This window comes from Felis catus, chromosome C2 (assembly GCF_018350175.1).
Source record: "Felis catus isolate Fca126 chromosome C2, F.catus_Fca126_mat1.0, whole genome shotgun sequence".
NCBI lineage: Eukaryota > Metazoa > Chordata > Mammalia > Carnivora > Felidae > Felis > Felis catus.
In genome coordinates, this window is record NC_058376.1 from 19057027 (window position 1) to 19073513 (window position 16487).

General features: G+C 41.4%; 1 long non-coding RNA gene and 1 other non-coding gene across 2 annotated transcripts; both read right to left on the reverse strand.

The window, feature by feature from the left end:
- Positions 1–428: 428 nt before the first annotated feature.
- Positions 429–16479, reverse strand: LOC109503366. The gene is made up of 3 exons (XR_002735817.2): positions 16361–16479; positions 15220–15353; positions 429–961 (listed from the first exon to the last, which is right to left on the reverse strand). It is a non-coding gene; the product is annotated as an uncharacterized LOC109503366 (long non-coding RNA).
- Positions 7262–7367, reverse strand: LOC111556405. The gene has a single exon (XR_002735889.1). It is a non-coding gene; the product is annotated as a U6 spliceosomal RNA (small nuclear RNA).
- Positions 16480–16487: the final 8 nt, after the last annotated feature.

The window sequence follows — 16487 nt, forward strand, 5'->3', positions numbered from 1 at the left end:
CCCCGCCTCAGGCTCTCTGCTGTCATCCCAGAGCCTGCTTGGATCCTCTGACCTCCTCTCTCTGCCCCTCCCCTTCTGGCCCCCAGCCACTAAACACATGCACACACACGCGCACACACACACACACACACACACACACACACCACACCTCTGACCTCCTCTCTCTGCCCCTCCCCTTCTGGCCCCCAGCCACTAAACACACGCACACACACGCACGCACACACACACACACCACACCTCTGACCTCCTCTCTCTGCCCCTCCCCTTCTGGCCCCCAGCCACTAAACACACGCACACACACGCACGCACACACACACACACCACACCTCTGACCTCCTCTCTCTGCCCCTCCCCTTCTGGCCCCCAGCCACTAAACACACGCACACACACGCACGCACACACACACACACCACACCTCTGACCTCCTCTCTCTGCCCCTCCCCTTCTGGCCCCCAGCCACTACACACACGCACACACACGCACACACACACACACACACACACCACACCTCTCATGAACTGTCTAAAATATATTTAATTTTATCCTGGTAAGTCAAGATGTAGAAAGGGATATTGGGAGATAGAAGAAAGAGATGCCTTTTGACCGGCATTTGAGTTGGGGTTTTGAGTTGAGTGGCATTTGAGTTGAGGTGAAGTTGTTTCTTCTCTCTTCTGATCTTCCTATACTCTCTTCTCTTTCTTCTGCATTTGAAAGCTCCAACTTGTTAGCTGAGTTTCTTGATTAAGAAAAAGTGGCTGGTATTTAGCCTAATCTTCCACAGCATTTTTCAACGAGGAGCACTTTGGCTTTTGGCCTAACTTGACCGCGGTCTTTGTCAATAGTGGAGAATTAAAGAGAACTTGGCTTTCTGCTGTCAAGGCTCCTCTGGAAACATCAAAAAATAAAGACTCAGCTGGTACTTGGACCAAGTCTGACAGGTCCAGGGTTTTTTTCTCATCCCCTGTAGTCGGAGAAAACACGATGGAAATAACAATGGAAGATTCGTGGTAGTGGAACTCTCTCTAGTGTTAATCTCAAAAGTCTTAGTTAAGTAAAACTCATGATAAATATTAAAATGTTTCAGAAAAATATGGAAGCAGCTACACGTGGCAGATTGTTCACCTGGGTAGTAGATATATGGTTATTTGCTAGCCTATGTCTTCTGTATGACTGAGATGTTTCACATTTATTTCACACGCGTTTCAAAATTTCATTCTTAGACCCCCCCCAAAATTAACGAAAAACTTAACTCTGTCTTTATAAATAAGGAGCCAAAGTGAATTAACTCGGTATCCTCTCATCCTCATGCTAACTTGCTGGCTCTTTAAAACAGTCAAGTAGATAAGAATCTCTTTGCTTTATTACTGGCTCCTTCTGTCACCTGATCCAAGTGAAATTATTATTATCAAAACAGGCTTCATTTTATGGACAGCGAGGTGAGGCTTCATAGGGATTTTTCCCTTGCTTAGAAGGACATAAAATTAACCTTTCTCAAACAAACAAAACACACCCATTTCTGTGTTTAAGAAAATAATATCGATGGGGGGGCCTGGGTGGCTCGGTTGTTAAGCATCTGACTTTGGCTCAGGTCATGATCTCATGGTACGTGAGTTCAAGTCCCATATCTGGTGAACTCGAGCCCCGCCTCGGGTGAGCCACGCTTTCTCGCTCGCTCTCTCTCTCTCTCTCCCTGCCCCTCCTGGGATTCTCTCTCTTTCTCTGCCCCTCACTCACTTGCACACCTCTCTCTCTCTAAAAAAAGAAAAAAAGAATACTGATGACCAAAAAAATTTGGTGTATTAGTCAGAACTTGCAAGGGGGGGGGTACCTAAAACCTGGTTTCAAGGCCCAGGCATATTCTTTCTATTCACACATTAACTTAATGTTTCCTAACTGAGTAGAGGACTGTAGTCTAAACCAGTGCTCCTCAGACTAATGGGCATCTGAATTAACAGAAGATCATGTTCAAATGAGATTCTGATGGAGGAGGTCTGAGGTGGGGCTGAAAGTCTGCATTTCTAACAAGCTACTGGGTGATGGTGATGCTGTTGATCCATGGACCACACTGAATTAGCATGGCAATATTCGAGTGTTTTTCGAATGTATTTCTTCTTTAATTAATTAAAAATGTTTATTTATTTTGAGGGGGGGATGAGGGAGGGGAGGGGCAGAGAGAGAGGATCTCAAGCAGGCTCTGCACTGTCAACGTGGGGCCAGACGTGGGGCTCGATCTCACAATTGGGAGACCTAAGGTGAAATCAAGGGTCGGATGCTTAATTGACTGAGCCACCCAGGCGCCCCTCAAGTGTATTTTTGCTACTGAAATAACAAATGGCAGGAGGAGGAAGTGTACCATGTAAACTTTGAATACTAGAATTAGGCCATGAATTCTCAATGGGTGCAATATTGCCCCCAAGGGGGGACAATTCTTTTGTTGGTGGTAAAAAAGCTTAAACAGATATATAGACTAGCTGACCTGGAACAGCATGAGTCCACTTACACATGGATTTTTTTTTCCAGTAAATACAGTACTGTAAGTGTATTTTCTCTTCCTTATGGTTTTCTCAATAACATTTTCTTTACTCTAGCTTACTGCTTTGTAAGAATACAGTATATAATACACACAGCATACAAAATATGTGTTAATATACTGTTTGTGTTATCCGTAGGCTTCTGGTCAAAAGCACGAGGCACCTGGATGGCTCAGCCGGTTAAGTGGCCGACTTCCGCTCAGGTCGTGATCTCTCGGTCTGTGAGTTCGAGCCCTGTGAGTTCCGGCTCTGTGCTGGTAGCTAGGAACCTGGAGCCTGCTTCTGTTTCTGTGACTCCCTCTCTCTCTGCCCCTCCATATTCGCACCCTGTCTCTCTCTGCCTTTCAAAAATGAATAAATGTTAAAAAGGGGCGTCTGGGTGGCTCAGTCGGTTAAGCGTCCGACTTTCTTGGTCTGTGAGTTCCAGCCCCGCGTCGGGCTCTGGGCTGATGGCTCAGAGCCTGGAGCCTGTTTCCGATTCTGTGTCTCCCTCGCTCTCTGCCCCTCCCCCGTTCATGCTCTGTCTCTCTCTGTCTCAAAAATAAATAAACGTTAAAAAAAATTTAAAAAGAAAACAAAAATGAATAAACGTTAAAAAAAATTAAAAAAAAAGCAGGCTATTAGGAGTTAAGTTTTGGGGGGGGGATTAAAAGTTATATGTGGATTTTCAAGTACGTGAGAGGTTGGTGCCGTAATCCCCTTGTTGTTCAAGGGTCAACTCTATCAGTGATACTAAAACGTCATGGAGGGGGTCACCTGGCTGGCTCAGTTTGTAGAGCATGCAACTCTTGATTTCAGGGTTGTGAATTTAAGCCCCACATTGGGTGTGGAAATTACTTAAAAATAAAATCTTAAAAATAAAATGTCATGGGGGTGGGTACTAGGAAAAAGTCTAAAAAAGCTACTCAGGGAAGATATAGAACCACTGCTCTAAACTATTATAAAAGCTCATGAAAGTGTCATAAGTAAAAAACAAAAAAAGTCAGCCAGCCTGTCTGTCTATAAATACTCAGTTACCAACATTTGAGATATCTGTTATATATTACTACCTGGATTCTCAAATTCTCATTAACAAACATGATGGAAATTTTTTATTGAAGAGAACACTGAATTGAATTTTCCAGCTTGTCAAAGCATCTAAATACTGTAGATTGCAAAGGAAAGGAATGAGAATAAATACACGATGATTATCAGAGATGACTTATACCAACAGGAAAATTAACCTAAGTTGAATAAAAAAATACAATCAGGTTACAAGTAAGTCAAAAGTTTAAAACTAGAGGGGCCGCCTGGGTGGCACAGTCGGTTAAGCGTCCGACTTCAGCCAGGTCACCATCTCGCAGTCCGTGAGTTCGAGCCCCGAGTCAGGCTCTGGGCTGATGGCTCGGAGCCTGGAGCCTGTTTCCGATTCTGTGTCTCCCTCTCTCTCTGCCCCTCCCCCGTTCATGCCTGTCTCTCTCTGTCCCAAAAATAAATAAAAAACGTTGAAAAAAAAAATTAAAAAAAAAAAAGTTTAAAACTAGAATTGCAAATACACTTCCTTCTTTCAACGTTTTAAATATGCACTACATTCTATTCTTTAAAAAAAAATGTTTATTTTTGAGAGAAAGAGAGAGAGGAGAGAGAGAGAGAGAGAGAGAGAGAGAGAGAGAGAGAGAGAGGATGTACACATGTGAGCAAGCAGGGGAAGGGCAGAGAGATTGGGAGACAGAGGATCCGAAGCAGGTTCTGAGCTCAGTGCAGAGCCTGATGCTAGGCTCAAGCCCATGAACCTTGAGATCATGACCTGAACTGAAGTCGGTCGCTTAACTGACTGAGCCACCCAGGCGCCCTTTCAATGTTCACTATCTTCTAAGTGCATTTCTTTATACTCCTAATCTATTTTATGTGTAATTATTTTTCTAAGAATGAGATAATATGTGTCCCTTTAGTTGTTACACACTTGATGCAGAAAATGTCCTAATTAAAAACACATAATTCCCTTTAACTATGGATTTGCACTAAACTACCTCCCATGCCCAAATGGCTGTGCTGCCCACCCACGGCGTAGCAAAGAGGCCTGGTGCCTTCTGCTATGTAACAGAGCCCAGTGAAGGCAACTGATGTTATCTCCATGTGAAGTAAAGTGAGAAATCATCCAAATGTGGCCAGAACTAGACCCACAAGGGTCAGAGTATGAACAGGCAACTCCCAGTAACAAAAACTGATCTCATTGAGTATACCCATTAGTGTGCTAAATGCCTATGTATTAACTACTTTAATTGTCCCCAGATGCTACAAGGTGTTATAATGGCTCCAATTTTTTATGATTAATTAGAAGGATGAGGTGCAAATAAACTAATAAAAGTCAAGGGCTAAAAAGTGGAGAGGAGGGATTTGAACAAAGGCAGCTTATCTCTGGAGCTGTGCTATCTCACCGGCATTTCACGTTGGTTGTATCCAACTAATTTGGGGTGGCTTTACGTGGTCAGGACCCAGCTTGCCTTCTCTCTGGGGCATGTCAAGTTTGCTGGGAAGAGGCAGGCAAGTGTCATGATCAAGGGAGTAGGAATAAGGTATCCTTTCAAAAGGATACCTGACCAGCCAGACTGGTCAGAATTGTTTTTAAAAACAGCTTTGTTAAGGTATAAGTCCCATGCTATACAATCTACCCATTTAAAGTGTAAATTCAGTTGTTCAGTATATTTATAGGGATGTGAAACCATCGCCACATCTAATTTTAGAACATCTTATTTTGACTGTCACAACTGTTACCCACAGATACATCTATATAAAACAGAAAACAAATTTTCAATAAACAATACTTGTCTTCAAAAAAATTTTTAAAAAAGAACATTTTAGTCTTTTCCTAAAAGAAACCTAGTACCCATTGCATTCACCCTCAGTCTCAACCCCTTTCCTCCAGTCCTAATCAACCACTAACCTACTGTCTGTCTCTATAGAGTTTCCTGTTCTGAACACTCAATATAAATTGAACCCTACACTATGTCATCTTTTCTGATGGGCTTCTTTTACTTCTCATGTTTTCTAGACTCATCCATGTTGTAGCATGTATCAGTACTTTATTTCTTTTCACTGATGAATAATATTGTCATATGGATTCACTACATTTTGGTTTTCATCCATTAGTTGTTGGACTTTTGGGCTGTTTCCACTTTTTGGCTATTATGGCTAATGCTGCTATGAATATTCAGGTACAGCTTTTTGTTTGGATGTATGTTTTCATTTCTCTTGGTATATGCCTACGAGTTGAATTGCTAGGTTACACGATAACTGTACATTCAACATTTCAAGGAACTGCCAGACTATTTTTCAAAGCAGCTGTACCATTTTCCATTCACACTAGCAGTGCCTGAAGGTTCCAGTATCTCCATATCCTCATCAGCACTTGTTAACAACTGCCTTTTTAATTATCGCCAACCTAATGGGTGTGAAGTAATAACTCACTTGGGTTAGATGTGCTTTCCCTGATGGTTAGTGATGTCGCTTTCACGCCTGCTGGCTATTTGCATATCTTCTTTGATAAATGTCTATTCAAATGTTTTGCCCACTTTTAATTTAGATTGGTTGCCCCTTTTTTGTTATGAGTTGTGTTTTTTATATGTTCTGGATACAAGTTTCTTGTCGGATATATGATTTGCAATTTTTTTTCTCATTCTGTGGAAATCTGTTCACTTTCTTGATGCTTTGTGCAGAAAGTCTGATGTAGTGCAATTTATTTTTTTCTATTTTTACTTATGCTTTTTTTTTTAATCTAAGAAACCACTGCCTAACTCAAGGTCAAAATGGTTTACTCTTAAATTTTTTTCTAAGAGTTTTGTAGTTTTCGCACTTTCATTTAGGTTTATAATCCATTGAATTAACTTTGTGTATATGTTGTGAAGAAGTCACATAACTTTTGTGTATGTTGTCTGATATGGGAAATATATCTCAGAAATAAACTCTGTTCTTTTCATGTGGATATCTGGTTGTCCCAGAAATATATATTGAAGATATTGTTCTCTCCCTATTATGTCTTGGTACATTTGTCAAAAATCAATTGACCATAAACGTAAGGGTTCATTTGTGGACTCTCAATTTTTCCATCATCCTATGTTTATCTGTAAGCCAGTGACACATCATCTTAAATACTGTAGCTTTACAGTTAAATTTTGAAAGCAGGAAGCATGCTTCTTCAAACTTTATTCTTCACTTTTTTAAGATTTTTTTTGTTTTTCTGGGTTCTTTGCAATTTTATATGAATTTTACGATCAGCTTGTCCATTTTTTCAAAAGCCAACTGGGATTTTGATAGGAATTATATTGCATCTTTTAATCAGTTTGGGGAGTATTACCATCTTGACAATATTAAGTTTTCTGATCCATGAATATAGAATATCTTTCCATTTTTTTAGGTCTTTATTTTCAATGATGTTTTGTAGTTTTCAGTGTACAAGTCTTGTGCTTCCTTTGCTAAATTTATACCTAAATAATTTACTCTTTTTGATGCTGTTGTAAGTGGTATTGTTTTCTTAATTTTATTTTCAGAACTTTCAATGCCAGTCTATAGAAATACCATAGATTTTTGTATATTGATCTTGTATCCTGCAACCTTCTTGTACTCTTATTAGTTCTAATACATTTTTAATGGATTCCTTAGGATTTTCTATGTACAAAATCATGTCATCTTCAAATAGAGATAGTTTTGCTGCTTTTTTTTTTTTTTTTCAATCCGGATACTTATTTGCTCTTTTTTTAATGGAATGCTTCATGAATTTGTGTCTAATCCTGGTTCAGGGGCCATGCTAACTTCATTGTATTGTTCCAATTTTAGTACATGTGCTGCTGAAGTGAGCACTTTTATTTCCTTTTCATGCCTAATTGTCTGGATATGACATTCAGTACAATGTTAAATAGAAGTGAAAGAGTGGACATCCTTTTCTTTCTTGTTCCTCACTTAAGGGCAAGTATTCAGTCTTTTAGCATCATGTATGATGTTATCTATGGATGGTTGAGCAAGTTCCCTTCCATTCCTGATTTGTTGAGCGTATTGACGAAGAAAGCATGTTGGATTTCATCAAATGCTTTTTCTGCATCTGTTGAGATTATCATGTGTTTTTTTTGTCATTTATTCTATATATAGTGTATTACATTGATTAATATTCATATATTACACCACCCTTGAATTTCTGGGATAAATTTGGTCCTGGCATACAATCTTTTTATACTGCTGGATTCAGTTTGCTAGTATTTTGTTGAAGATTTTTTACATCTATATTCTTAGGGGATTTGGGTCTACAGTTTGTTTTTTTTCCTTGTGATATATTTTTCTGGTTTTGGTATCAGATTATTCTGGCCTCATAACATGAATTAAAAGTGTTCCTGCCTCTCCAATATTTCGGAAGAGTTTGTAAAGAAAATTTTAAATTACTAATTTTATCTCTTTACTTATTATTGGCCTATTCAGATTTTTAATTTTTTTCTTGAGTTAGCTTGGGCAGTTTGTGTCTTTCTAGGAACTTGTACATTTCACCTAAGTTGTCTGATTTGTTGGCATACAGTTGTTCATAGCTTTCCTTAAAATCTAACTTATTACTAGAAGGTTGGGAATAACGTGCCCTCTTTTATTCCTGATTTTAGTAATTTGTGTTTTCTCTCTTTTTTCTTGGGCAGCTTAGCTAAAGGTTTGTTGATTTTGTTTATCTTTTCAAATAACTGACTTTGGGATTCATTTTCTCTGTTGTTTTTTCTGTTCACTATTTCACTGATCTCTGTTCTAATTTCCTCATTTCCCTCCTCTTGCTGCCTTTGGGTTTCGTTTGCTCTTTCTTATTCTAGTTCCTTAAGGCATAATGGTAGCTATTGCTTTGAAATCTTTTTAAATGTAGGCATTTACAGATATACATTTAGGAATGAATGTGGACTTTTGTTTGGTATGAAGAAAGCCTAATAGTTGACCCCAAACCTACCAGTGGGATTGAGTTACAATTGTACTTGGGTGCCTTTGCTTAGATTCTGATTCTGTGGCACAGAAGCAACCAAAATACACAAGTTTAAATATATCAACTCCAGTAGGCTTGTGTTTCAGTGGTGACAATTATTCAGAGTTCGTATACTTTTTTTAATTTTGAAGGGCCATTTATTTGATGACAATTGTGAAACGTTCCCAAACCTGTCACATGTAGTAAGTCTGCGGTCTGAGAAAGCGTTACTGGCATTTGCAAGCATTGCAGAAATTTAATAAACTGTCGCCAAACCATTTGCTTGTTCGAATGCCAAGGTTTCCTTCCCCACATCACGTGCAGTGTCCTGCTGCCAACACTTATCAAAATACTCCCACAGTTGTCACAGAGAACTGTTCAGGGAGTTTCTATTTCTTTCTCTAGTTGTCCCTGTATTTCACTGCCTTTGCCACTTCTACTCAGGGATTCATTTGAACAACCTGAATACTGTCAGTACGCAGAGCAGTTGAGTATCAAATCATGGACTGAAAACCTAAGCATGGCTGAGATATAGCTACAGATATTGACATATAGGGTGCAGCGAGACTGGGAAGGACAACTCATGCTTTGCTCTCTATGGGTTTGAATTTTTATAGAGACGTTATGTTGTTTGTGTAATGTAAAATAGCAATAAAAGCATTAAAAAACATTTGAGAGGGAATCTAGAGGAAAACACTAAGGAAAGTCTGGATAGAACAACTCATTCTAATTGCAGATATACAATTATGTAGTACAAGCATCTATAATAGGATTGAGAGATATAATCCAGCGCTTTGAAATAGAGATTGACAAATTACTAGCTCTGAGTTTGCATTTCCTCTGAGTACTCCAACAGATAAGTGCCAGACTCAAACAGGTAAATGCCAGGCCACATTTAAAAAGCTCTTGCAGGGGCGCCTGGGTGGCGCAGTCGGTTAGGCGTCCAACTTCAGCCAGGTCACGATCTCGCAGTCCGTGAGTTCGAGCCCCGCGTCAGGCTCTGGGCTGATGGCTCAGACCCTGGAGCCTGTTTCTGATTCTGTGTCTCCCTCTCTCTCTGCCCCTCCCCCGTTCATGCTCTGTCTCTCTCTGTCCCCAAAATAAATAAACGTTGAAAAAAAATTTTTTTTAAAAAGCTCTTGCATACGAAGTGGGAAAGGAGGAAGATGAGAGGGTGTGACTTTGGACCCCATTCACCAATTCAAAGATGCATGAAAGTGTAGCCTTTTACCACTACGATAATATCTGCAACTGTCATCTGGAACAAACACATCTCTGCTTTGTCTTGTTGGTTAATGGCTTTGATGGACATTTTGGCAGAGTACCTATCAAAATTTCAAACACATATACCCTGGACCAAACAATTCCACTGCTAGGAACCTCTTCTGAAGAAATATACTAGTGCACAGATTTTAGATAGCAGATGCTCACTGCAGCAAAATAGTTCAAATATCCTGAGTGTACTTCAGAGAGAGTATGTTTAAGTAAATTATGGTCCAACTGTCCCAAGGTCATAGGGCTAAGAAGTAGAGATCTGGGATCTAATACATGCTTTTACTTCCTCATGTAACTACATCTCATGAGTTAGTCAGTGGGTGTGGGTGGTTTTGGGGCATTCAGGACTCAGCTTGTGTGTTCTTCCCAGGGCAGGTCAAGATTGGATGGTGGGGAGAGGAGGAGGGACAGGCAAGTGTCATGGCCAAGGAATAAGGAATAAGACAGGGGAAAGTCAAAAGTTTAAAACAACAATAAAAAGTGGGAAAAAAAGAAGTTATGCATAATTAGGGAGAGGAATTCTGGAGGAAAGTATTTCACTTCACCAAAGAGCATCACTTTAGCTAATTTTCACCCTCAGGAGCCATCCTGAAAGACGCTAAGTGAACTGGAAGGTACTCACTCTGAAACCGGATGTTGGAAGGAAGGAGGAGCTTAATTATGGAGAATATATCTGTCCCTTTTCATCAAAGAAAATCCATATTAACATGTGTTTGAGGGATTAGTACATCTTTGAAGTCCTAAGCAAATGGGAAGAGAATTCTTGCAGTGTTCCCAGAACTGTGAAATGAAGGGTTTGGTGTGGCTGTTGCAGGGTGGGATGATTCAGAGCATTTTAAGGAGCACATGCCAATTTCAGAAGTCCTGGCATTTTCCACATGCCCTGGTGTTTCCAGTTTTCCCAGATGCTACCCTAGCATTCTGTATGACCTTGAGCCAAATACCAATCTTTCTGTGAATCATCTTCTCCATCTAGTAAATGAGGTGGGTGGAATAAATGATCCAAACACTCCCTTCAACTTGTGATTCAATGTCTCATCCTCAAGACTTACTGAATCATTAACATTTTAAATCAGCATTACTTGGTATTTATTAATGAAGGTTAGAAGCAAAAAATGTACTTTCCTAACACAATTCTTACATGCATGCACACACACACACACACACACACACACACACACATTTGTAAAATGAAATAGAAAATATTACCTAAAAAAAACTTTCACTTTGGTGATTTGTATCTCTGGTCCTCTCTTGTTTACTAGTAACAAAGAATGGATTTTCTTGTGGTGTGAGGAAGAAAAGAATGTTTTAAAGGAGGAATGCTAGCAGAAGGAGTGGGCGATACGTATATTTTTATATTCAACTGCATTTCATTTCTCCAGAAGCCCATGGATTCCCTCTCTCTCTCTCTCTCTCTCTCTCTCCACTGCTGCCTCAAAGTGAAGGTACCAATTTGCCCCTTGGTATCACACTAACAGAAAGAAAAGCCTTGAGTTGCACCTGATTTTTCCTGTGTTCTTATAATCTCAGGAGTTGTGTGTTTGTCTGTACCTTTCAGGCCACGTGGATGTGGAGGGTATTGAGCCCTGCTATGAGATCATTGACAGAAATGTTTGTGTGTGATTATTATGTAGTAAGTGTAAAATGCATGGCAAGTGCTTCTTAATTATTTGATTTCTTAAATACAGCTCGTTTTGAGTGCTTCATAGATGTCTAATTACAGGGGGGTGTCATGACCGAGAGCCCCAGACACTGAACTCTGAAATCCACCACGTTTGCTCTGAGGGCACACCTCCCACCGGCTGCTCCCAGCCGGGAGGCTGAGTGTGGCCGGCCTGCCCCTGGGAGACTGGGAGCCCTCTAGTGGTAGGCTTGGGCTTAAGGAGTCCCCCCTCCTTTCTTGGTCTTGACCAGGCTTCCTTATACTGCTTGGCAGGGGGGGCGGTCAGGAATGCCTCCATTGTCTCTTCCTTTCCCTTCGATTTCACGTGGAGCCAGTCTTCCCCTCTTCTCTCACTGGTATGGAGCCCAAAGGAAATCTTTGCATATTTAACTCTGTCTTGGTGCCCATCCTCAAGAGAACCGTACGAACAGATTGACGTTGATTCAAAGCACAGCTTTGCAAGGCAAAGAACTATGTATTTGGTATGTTACATTTTAGGTCGTAAAGGGGGAGGAAATAAGTTTATACATTTGGGTTAGCTGATAGAGGCACCCAGAACTCTCAAGGATACACAAACAATTAGTAACAGTGATAGCCTGTGTGAGGTTTTGGGGATGAATGGGGATAAGAACTGGGAGAGAAACTTTTCAAGGTATACCTTATATATTTTCTCGAGTTTTCAAGCAAATAAATGTATAACAATTTGAAAATGTAAAATCAAATGTTTTCATTAAAAAAACACATGAATTTGAGAGAAAAACAAAGCATGACTTTTGGAGATGGATGTGAGCTGGAGTCCCTTACCAGCTAGTGATCTTGGGAAAATAACCAGTTTTGGGAGGGTAACCGAGCTATTGGATTCTAGATGTCAGTGAGTTATTTTTCTCCTTGAATTCGATAACCTCATTCGCCGGATCCCAAGAAGGCATACACTGCCCACTGGATTGCCACTGGGCTTGGCCATTGAAATTGCTGGGGCTAGGGGACCATGAGGCCGAGAGCTAGTGAGTCTGAGAAGATTTCAAGAACCAGTGCGCTGAGCAGACCAAACTCTCCCTTCCCTCCGCCAGGTAACCATAAGTCCCAGGCTGGTGGGGGTGGCCGGGGGGCTGTTTGGATTCCGGAATGAAATTGCTGAACCACAGCTGGCCTGTAGCATTGCAATGTGAGCAAACTTCTGTGGTTTATTCCCCCAACTTTTCATTTTGAAAAATTTCAGAATACACTCGAAAGAGTAATATGATCAGCACCTCACTTAGCCTCATCAGGTGTTGACATTTTGCCACATTTGCTGAATTTCTCTTGCTTCCTCTCCAGATATAAAGCCCTCCATTTTTACTGAGCCATTAGAGAATTAGTTATAGGCAGGGGGATACTTACTCCTAAATATTCCCCCATCCTACGAACATGGATTTCCTCCTTCATGACCATAATTCTGTTATCAAATCCAAGAAATACAACATTGATACAATAATATTTACTATACAGTTCATGTTCAAATTTGTCATACTAATGTCCTCGGAATTTTTTTTCTTTCAAATCCCAAACCTGAGTAAGGATCATACATGGCCATTCATTGCCTATCTCTTTAGGCTCCCTTAATTTAGAACAGCTCCCAAACTTTTTTGGTTCATCTGTTGTGGAACCGATATTTTTGAAGAGCGTAGGCCAGTTGTTTTGTAGAATGTGTCATTTTCTGGATATATCTGATTTCTCTTCCTCGTGGTTCTTTAGAATCAGGTTAGACATTTATACTACATGGGTGATGTTTATATCACAACCAGGAGGCACAAATAGTGTCAGATGGTCCCATTTTGGGTGATGATAATTTTGACCACTTTGGTAAGGTGGTGTGCAGTAGATTTCTCCATTGAAATTTCCTTTATCCCTTTGGGGGATAACCTCTGGGGTGATAGACACCAGGAGAATATCTTGATCTTGGAAGAATGTTCCCCAATGCTGTTAGCATCCACAAGTGACTCATTTCTGAAACAATTATTACACTGGTAGATGCAGAGTGGTGATTTTTCCCCATTCTGTTGTTCCACCCTCTGGATTTTGTAAAGAAAACTTCCTCTCTGCTCCCATTTATTTTTTAGTATCGCTATGAACTGGATTTTTCACATATACAATAATGTTAGACTCCTTTATCAGTATTCTTTTAAACGGTCTTAAATTTGTACAACGAAAACCCTTGTCAAGCTGGATCCTGTGCCCTTTGAGCATGTTTCTGCCTGTCTTTGAGTATTTTCTTGCTTTCTGACACAACAAGATGTTCTATCTAGGCTGACCTTTGATAGTTACTACCGCAGACCTGATGACTCTTTTTGTTTGGGAGAGAGACCGAGACAGTGAGGCTAAGACTTGGGGAGAAAGTTGGTGAAGAAGGAGGTGAGAAAGGAGATTTAGTGTAAGGAAATATTTTGGGGGAGTTCTTGATCTACTGTGGGTAGCTCTCCCAGGTTCTCCAAACCTGCATTTCCTCTTCTGGAAAATAAAGATTATTATGTGCCTATTGAAGGAGTAGGTTGCAAGAATTAATAAACCTGATTGATTGGCATATGTTCAACACCTGTTGGACATTACCGTTACTAACACCCTTCCAAGTTAATTTCTGTGATACTTGTGACTTCCAATTATCCTCCCAATGTGACATATACAGGATTCAACTTGCTTAAATTTATGTTCTGAGGTTTTGTTCAAATATGGCTCTAAAATGTTCTGAAGGCAACTAGATGGGGTTCAAGTCTAAAGGGACTGATAAAACAAAGATCTTTCAAGAGAGTAATTGTATGCAAGTTTAAGGAGAAAGCAAAAGACACACACATCATACATACATGTGTATCTATATTTCATAGTTTGAAATTGTATCTTAAATGAGAAGTGGCCTAGTAAAATTTGACTGGCATTATCAAAGCTCTACTGCTTACTTACATTTCTTCCCCTCTCCACCCCTCCCATTTCTTATTTTAATTTTTTTTATGTTTATTTTTGAGAGAGAGAGAGACAGACAGAGTGAGTAGGGCAGGGGCAAAGAGAGGGCCACGCAGAATGGGAAGCAGGCTCCAGGCTCTGGGCTGTCAGCACAGAGCCCAGTGGGGGGCTCGAACCCACAAACCTTGAGATCATGACTTGAGCTGAAGTTGGATGCTCAACCGACTGAGCCACCCAGGTGCCCCTGCATTTCTTATTTTAAAACCAAAGATAATTACACTCCGAGTCGTTGGGAATATAAAATTCAGGCCACGGAGACACATCTATGGAGGCAGGGAGTCTCTGTTGTTGTCTTCCAGTTTTATAAGTGACATACAACACTTTCCGTTTAAGGCGTACAGCACAAAGACTTACAATACATGCATACAGCACAAGGATTAGCACAATAAGTTAACACGAGTCGCTTCACTGTGTTTGTGATGAGAACTTTCAAGATTTACTTTTTTTAAGCAACTTTCAAATACACCATACAGTACTGTTAATTATAGTCGTCATGCTGTACATTAGCTCCCAAGTGCTGATCTGTCTTATAACTGGGAGTTTGTGATTCGTGATCACATTCACCCAGTTTCCCAAGGGAAGGCACGGAGCCCTGCCTGGTATTTGTTCCTTAGCAAGTACCGCCCCCTGGTGGTGATATGTTCCCATGGCAAGTCAGAACGCAGCGTTGGGGGGGGGTGGGAGCGGGGGGTGGGGTGGGGGGGAAGGACATGGGTTGAATTTGTAAACTTAACAAGCCTTAAGTAAAGCCACAGCATTCGACAACTTTGAATAAAAAGCATTATCATACTTACCATCTACGGAATGCTTCCTTCAATAGCAATAACATCCTGGGGTATAACAACGGTATTAGACGCTGCTCTGGAACTGCCCCCATTCAACACGTACCTACTGAGCTCGTACCGTGTGCCATGCATCGTTCCGGGCCCTTGGGATGAGACAAAAATTCCACCCCAGTGAGATAGGGAAACTGAAGGGCTCCATAAAACTCTTTTTCTTCCTTTTCCTGCTTCTATTTCCCCCTCTGCTATTCTTGCTAGGACCTGCACCCCCATTTTACACATGCCTTATAATGCAAATAGTGGATGTTGTCCTTGTAAGGGACTTCTTTAGAACAGATAACTTTTTTATCCTATTCTATCCTAGTCTGGTGAGAATGACCAGAGGAAGCTATCATACAGTATTCCAGACCACCTGCGCAAGACTTCTGGACACCAAGATACCCTGGCTTGAAGGAGTAAGACCTGGACCCTCATCTTTGTTCTCACTGGTTCCTGGATGCCTAAGAGGACACCTACACCCGACCACCGACTGTCCTCAGTGAAAAACCCCAGGCCCCAAGCAAAGACGAGGCTCTCTCTTTTCCTTTGAATCCCCCCGACGCTGTCTGTGATCGTACTCTCTCTGTACCTTCCATAAACTCTGTTTTCGCCTCCTGCACGCATCCAGGGACCCTCTTAAGTACCCCCTTAAGACTCTGGGTCCGCAGAACGGCCTGCCAGCATCACCGGGATGCCTTTTTACATGCTCTTTATATTCTCTGTATACTACACAAACGAATCTAACTTGTAAAGAGCTATACGAATTATAGAGTTCCCTTCAATGGCTCAATAAATGGAGAACCCTGGCGCAGATCACCCTTACAAAACCGAGAGTTAAGATGCCATTAGCTTGACCGGCCGGGCAGACCACGAAAGCAAATCCACAGAAGCTGTCTTTGCCCAGTTTTTCTCCCCAGAAATATTCTTTGCGGGGAGCAAGGGTTTCTCCCAGCCTTTCGGGCTCGAACTCGCGGAGGGAGGAGGGTGATGGCGCGGGTCGGACTCTGCGACCCCAAAGAGGACGCCCGTCTCCCTGCACAGCCCCCGGGGGTGGCGGACCCGTCGCCCTGCGGTCCAGCACCTCTTGGTCACCCTCTGCGCCCCTGGAACGTACCCCAGCTCCAGACCTCCTGACCTGCCGCCACTAAGCCTCAGCTAGACGCAAACGCGCCTCCTGGTGGAGGCGTGCAGCGCGGCCGACGGGACCGGAACAAAAGTGTTCTACGGAACGCGGTGCGGGC